We start from the raw sequence: 6,710 nt of genomic DNA, 5'->3' as shown, positions 1-6,710 counted from the left end.
AGAAATTCTGGAAAACAATTGTTTTATGACATTGCATTTTGTTGAAAGATGGAGAGAACAGGGTGGCTATTTGGAAACTCTGCAGAGATTCTTAGACGCTGGGGGCCCGGGGGACGTTACGTCACCCTGCTGGCAAAGGCAGCTCTTCGGTCAGTGGGATCGGACAGAAGGAAGCAGGAACAACCCGCTTGCTGGGCTCCACTCTTACAAAAAGACCAGGTCTTTTCTGCGCCTAGGGAGTGGGTGGGGCACACTCAAGACCTGGTGTTCACTGGCAAACAGGAGTTAAAAGGCTGTTTAATCACGTCGTTTTTACATTTGGGGACAAGCAATTGTGGGAATCACAGAGTATGTTGATAACTAGAATCGACATATTTACATTGGATCTCATTTGCTTTTTTCCTTGTAATGATATCAGTCAATTGATCTCTACGTATTGATCACAAACGTGTTCACTTCATGAATGGAAGACGGAGAAGAGGTTCCCGAACCAGCAGACCTGAGAGATGCCCTGAGTAAGCGCCTGGGGCTCGGACACCAGTGTGGCTGTGTCCCCAGCTCTGCCACCTGTGGGGGGTTATTGGTGCCCTAACAGCAACCGATGGGCCACATAAACACTTCACATATTTATACAGGAGGCCCTGGACCAAACATGCTGCCTTTCCTGTGGGGTCAAGCCTTTCCAGCTGCTGGCACTCTACCGCCTGTACTCTGCCCATGATCCAAGCCACGGACAAAGTGCAACGTATTTATTCTCAGAAACAAGACAGACTTACCCCAGTTTATTACAGTTCAGCTGCTACAAACGTGAACCGTGAACTCCCTGATGTTCAAGGTGGTTTTAGAAAAGGCGGAGGAACCAGAGATCAAGTTGCCAACATCCACTGGCTCATGGAAAAAGCAAGAGAGTTCCAGAAAAACATCTATTTCTGCTTTATTGACTATGCCAAAGCCTTTGACTGTGTGGATCACAATAAACTGTGGAAAATTCTGAAAGAGATGGGAATACCAGACCACCTGACCTGCCTCTTGAGAAATCTGTATGCAGGTCAGGAAGCAACAGTTAAAACTGGACATGGAAAAACAGACTGGTTCCAAATAGGAAAAAGGAGTACGTCAAGGCTGTATATTGTCACCCTGCTTATTTAACTTCTATGCAGAGTACATCATGAGAAGCGCTGGACTGGAAGAAACGCAAGCTGGAATCAAGATTGCCGGGAGAAATATCCATAACCTCAGATATGCAGATGACACCACCCTTATGGCAGAAAGTGAAGAGGAACTAAAAAGCCTCTTGATGAAAGTGAAAGAGGAGAGTGAAAAAGTTGGCTTAAAAGCTCAACATTCAGAAAATGAAGATCATGGCATCTGGTCCCATCACTTCATGGGAAATAGATGGGGAAACAGTGGAAACAGTGTCAGACTTTATATTTTGGGCTCCAAAATCATTGCAGATGGTGACTGCCATGAGATTAAAAGACGCTTACTCCTTGGAAGAAAAGTTATGACCAACCTAGACAGCATATTCAAAAGCAGAGACATTACTTTGCCAACTAAGGTCCTTCCAGTCAAGGCTATGGTTTTTCCTGTGGTCATGTATGGATGTGAGAGTTGGACTGTGAAGAAGGCCGAGTGCCAAAGAATTGATGCTTTTGAACTGTGGTGTTGGAGAAGACTCTTGAGGGTCCCTTGGACTGCAAGGAGATCCAACCAGTCCATTCTGAAGGAGATCAACCCTGGGATTTCTTTGGAAGGAATGATGCTAAAGCTGAAACTCCAGTACTTTGGCCACCTCATGAGAAGAGTTGACTCATTGGAAAAGACTCTGATGCTGGGAGGGATTGGGGGCAGGAGGAGAAGGGGACGACCCAGGATGAGATGGCTGGATGGCATCACTGACTCGATGGACGTGAGTCTGAGTGAACTCTGGGAGATGGTGATGGACAGGGAGGCCTGGCGTGCTGCGATTCATGGGGTCGCAAAGAGTGGGACACGACTGAGCGACTGAACTGAACTGAACTGAACTGAATGTCCCCGACTCACACTTTCCCACCCAGGAGAGCAATGACCTTGTGCAGGTGAAGGTCATGCCCCCGGAGAAGGGCTGCGTGTAGACCTGCGTGACTACACCCGGGAGGCGGGCATGGGGGGCCTTCCAGGGCTTGCACACGGGGCCTCCTGCTTTAGGGTGAAGCAGTGAGTGTGGCTGGAGATGGGAGACTGGTGTCTCTGGGACGGGCAGTGGTCAGCTTGCTCTGTGCCTGTCCTCTGGGCGTCATGGACTGTAATGGATGCGACGTCTGTGTGGAAGATGGGAAGCTGAGGTTGCCTCCGATCCACCTCCACGAATTAGCACAGCGAAGTGAAAACAGTGCCACTCTGAAGCTGCACAGATGTGAATGTAATCCCAGCTCTGCCCCTGTGTCGCTTTAGGGCTCCGCTGCTCTGAGCAGGGCGGTGCGGGGCGGGGGATCCCTGATCTCCTTCTGAGCGGCAGGGTGGGCGTGGTCACTTTGCCGGATGGCAAGCGCACTGCCCACCGTGTGCACAGAGCAGCTGGCAGAGTGGCCGTTCTAGAGATGGGAGTAGTTGCTACTTCCCTCATCACAGCGGTACATACGCGGAGAAGCATGTGAGGTTTTCTGGCTCTTTCCTGCTTTGCGTTGACCTGTAATACTAAGTGCAGAATGAAGTAAGCCAGAAAGAGAAAAACAAATATTGTACATTAGCGCATATATTTGGAATCTAGAAAAATGGTAAAGATGAGCCCACACCACGGAGCGGGAATGGAGACCTAGATGCCCCGGATGAGTGACGCAGTGGGGAGGGGGAGGGTGGGGCGGATCAGGAAGGCAGTGCTGCCTAAGCGTGAGTTTTCCTAAATGAAGCGAGCTTTGTCCAGTTAAGTTTGCACTTCTTGTAAAACTGTCTAATCGGCAGGCTGTCCATCAGCTCTGATAACACAGGACCCCTGACTCCTAAATGAACAGCATTTGCATCATTTTTTTTTCTCACCATTTCAGTTCTTTGACCAAAGTCAAGACTGAAAGGGAGAAGATGTTTCCTTAGTGGAAGGCAAAGGGGGTCATTTTAAGTAAGTACAGCTATGTAATGAGGTCGTGGATCAGGACCTGAAACCTTATCTGCTAATCTTTCCTTCCATTTTGTTTGCAAGGAAGAGAATGGCTGTCATTACCTGACGGATGTTTACTGTTGCGTCGAGGGTTCAGCTGGAAAGCCTTATTGTGACTTTGGGGTAGTTTCAGTCCACAGAAATGTGCGTGTGAGGAACGGAAAGCAGAACTCAGCTGCCTTGGTTTCCGGCGGCTTTCCAGCTGATGTAGGGGGAGCTCCCTGAAACCAGTGCAGCCGGTGCCCAGGGACCCGGAAAAGGGGACACTCCGCGCCTGCCCCTCCCTGCCCCGCACGGGGCCCCCCGCAGCCGGCGCCCAGCGCCCCTCCTGCCACAGCCTCGCTCCTACTGGCCTGGCCGCAAACAGGACCCTGGCGCCTCGGGAGTCCACTTGGCGGTCCTCTCTGTGAAGCTGCCGCTAACACTGAGCTAGGGCATCCTGAACCTTTGCTTCCGGGGAAGCGCAGCACTGGGAAGGTCCCGCGACCGCTGGGCGCCGCATTCCCACCAGCTGACGATAGAGAGCCCCACCAGCTGACGATAGAGAGCCCTGCCTTGGAGGGAAGAAGTTTGTTTCACGTGTCCTACAAAAGGTTTTGATAGCAGAGGAATACGGATAAAGCTGGACGTGAAGGATATGAGGGGCATCTGAGGAGATGATAGTGAGACAGAGCAGGACCTCGTGGGGCTCCTGGGCACAAAAGACGTCTGTGTCCCCCGTTTCTTGATTACAGGAAATAGGGTTCATTCAGCCTCCACGACCTTCTCTGAGTTCCAACAGGCAGGTTCAAACAGCTGCCAATCAGGGAAGGGAGGGGGTGCAGAAACCAGGAAAGAGCAGTCAAGAAACAGTAGGGCCGGCTTGGAGCCAGGCCCTGGTTCCCGTCAAGGGTCACACAGGATGGTATCTTTGAGCTTTCTGCAGATACGGAAACCCCCACTGCATAGGAGAAGTTAGTTGCTTTCTGCCCACTAACACGGAGGCCCCGGACGGCTTGGAACCAGAAAGTTGATGATGTTGACTCCGCTTCCCTCACCGCCACGCCATTAGAAGAGTGTCCACGAGCTGCTCATGCCCTCTGTGAACCAATACCATACAATTCTTCACTACCCTGTCCAGATGGGGTCAGAGTTTTGAAGGCATTAGCCCCCTGGGGCAAACCCCTTTGCCTGGCAAAGCCATAAAGCTATTCTTTTCTAGTTCACCCAGAGTTCAGCGATTAATTCTGTCCTGGGTACAGAGGTCAGACTCAGCATCAAGAGCGTGGCGTTGCCTTAACTGAGAGGACGTCTCCACTTGCTCCCATGGCCCAGCTTATGGTGCTGTCGTTGGGACAATGACAGCTGAGTGGGAAACGGGATTGAGGTACAAGCATCAGGCAAGAAGGGGCTTTCCCGGTGACTTGGTGGTAAAGAGTCCACCTGCAAGGCAGGAGCCACAGGAGATGCGGGTTCCATCCCTGGGTCGGGAAGACCTCCTGGAGGAGGAAATGGCAAGCCACTCCAGTGTTCTTGCCTGGGGAATCCCATGGACAGAGGAGCCTGGTGGGCTACAGTCCGTGGGGTCACAAAGAGTCGGACACGGCTGAGCGAGTAAACAACAGCCTGGCAATGAGGAAAGATGCAGGGAGAAGGGGGTGATTTATAAGCCCTTAGAGCATCTTCCTATGTGTTCCATAGCTGGCTCCCCCGGCTCTTCCAGACAGACCTGTGATGTCTGCATTATGACAGCTCTCTGCCTTTGTCCCTTGCACTTTTGTAACGTGTGAAGAGAGAGATTAATTATATGGTGAAACTCTTCCACAATTTGCTGAACCTCTGCATTCCTGACATTAATCTTTCCCCAAGTGCCCTATGATTAACTTGAAAAATCAACCGGGCACAAGCATAGACTAGATTCATGTAAATGGAAACACATAAATAGCGAGAAGGATGGAGAAGGGGCAAGGCTGTCTGGCTGCCGGAGAATCTGTAGCGAGATGATACATGAAGCTTTTTTGCAGACTGCTTCATCCGTGGAACGTGTCGGTTATCCGTCAGCCGGAGCTCAGGAGTTAGAATCGCTTCTTCTGGGCAGGGGCCTGGTAAGAGCACAGACCACGGCTCTGCTTGCAAGCTGCTTTCGAGTCATAAAATAAAAATAACATTTCTGTCTTGATCTTTAACAGAAAATCTCTCTTCCTTTTTGTTTGTGGAGTTCAGCAATCAGGTGCCTTTACCTGGATTTTCCTCTTTGTGAAGAGAAACTAAGCACAGGGCGTCCGTTTGGAGATTTTCTAGACAATGTTCCTGCGCGTGTACACCAGAGATGTTCTCGTGACGCCAGCTTGGATTAGCCTCACGCAGTTGGCTAGATGGCTCTATTGATCTATTCACTTTGTAAGTTCTGAACCTCCTTTTCCTGATCAGACTCTTCCATGCATGAATTTGTTCTTATGTAAATAGAGCTCTTGGTTTGTGCTCACAGAATGATGAGGATGAGCTGGATGGAAAAATGGAGCCTGCCTGCAGGGAGATAAACACGGCACTTGGGTGAATCCAGTAGGGGTGGATTTTACCCCAGAGGCAGCCCCGGGCGCCCACAGTCTGTGAGACCTGAGCTGGCCTTCTCTTTTCAGCTGCAAACTGTGATCTGAGTCATTCGCTAGTTTCATGTCAAAGGCTGGCAGTTTGAGAATGAGAAGTATGCACCATTGTTTCACCGACCACTTTGCAATTGCTAACCCTTGGGAGCCTACCCTGACTACAGCCCCAGCACACTAACCCGTCGTCCCCCAGCCACCTGATGGGGCTTCCCTGATGGCTCGGATGGTGAAGAATCTGCCTGCAATGCAGAAGATCTGGGTTCAATCCCTGGGCTGGGAAGATCCACTGGAGGAGATCAAGGCCACCCACTCCAGTATTCTGGCCTGGAGAATCCTGTGAACAGAGGAGCCTGGTGGGCTGCGGTCCACGGGGTTGCACAGCATCAGACACGACTGAGCGGCTAAGCGCGGCGCAGCACAGCCCCCTGACAGAGGCAAAGCGACCAGGACATAATTAAAATGCAGTTAGTCCAGCGGACAGACACAAGGAGGGATCCTCAACAAGGGGAATGAGGGAATATGCTCAGGCTGTTTCCAGAGCTCAGTTGAAACTTAAATACATAAGTCATATCAAATCTGTAATGTTTGTGCTTGAAGCAAAAATTAAAGTGGAATTTAGAATGGAAAGCGGCTCCCGCTGATTGTATTTTTTCCTTCGTATATAGAAAGTGATTATATGACCGAGAAAGCTAAACCTTAGCAAAGCCTTAGATTTAAGTGAAAATGCATGTAGGTTTATTTTCAATTATTCTTTCAATTAATGTTTATGGAGAGCTTCTGGGGTGCCTATCTCAGTATTCGGCAAACAGTCATGAAGCTTATAATGTCGAGAGCCTAAGACAAATACTTGGATGACAGTTAACGTGGTTACATTAAACAGGTCACACGCAGAATTTCCCGGGCCTAGCACTCTTGTCTCTCATGCCCATGTCTGTTCCTGGGAAGAACAAGAAAATAATTAGAGATTTCATGATTACGCACTTGTTAGGACT

General features: G+C 50.1%; 1 long non-coding RNA gene across 1 annotated transcript; it reads left to right on the top strand.

Annotated features, from left to right (window-relative positions):
• The first annotated feature begins 1,935 nt into the window (after positions 1-1,935).
• LOC138446705 (uncharacterized) lies at positions 1,936-6,345 on the top strand. The gene is made up of 4 exons (XR_011259527.1): positions 1,936-4,499; positions 5,137-5,217; positions 5,336-5,512; positions 5,601-6,345. It is a non-coding gene; the product is annotated as an uncharacterized lncRNA (long non-coding RNA).
• The last annotated feature ends 365 nt before the right edge of the window (positions 6,346-6,710 follow it).

This window comes from Ovis canadensis, chromosome 10 (assembly GCF_042477335.2).
Source record: "Ovis canadensis isolate MfBH-ARS-UI-01 breed Bighorn chromosome 10, ARS-UI_OviCan_v2, whole genome shotgun sequence".
In the NCBI taxonomy this organism is placed as follows: domain Eukaryota; kingdom Metazoa; phylum Chordata; class Mammalia; order Artiodactyla; family Bovidae; genus Ovis; species Ovis canadensis.
Note: the sequence above shows the minus strand (reverse complement) of the source record. Positions and strands in the feature narration are given on the sequence as shown.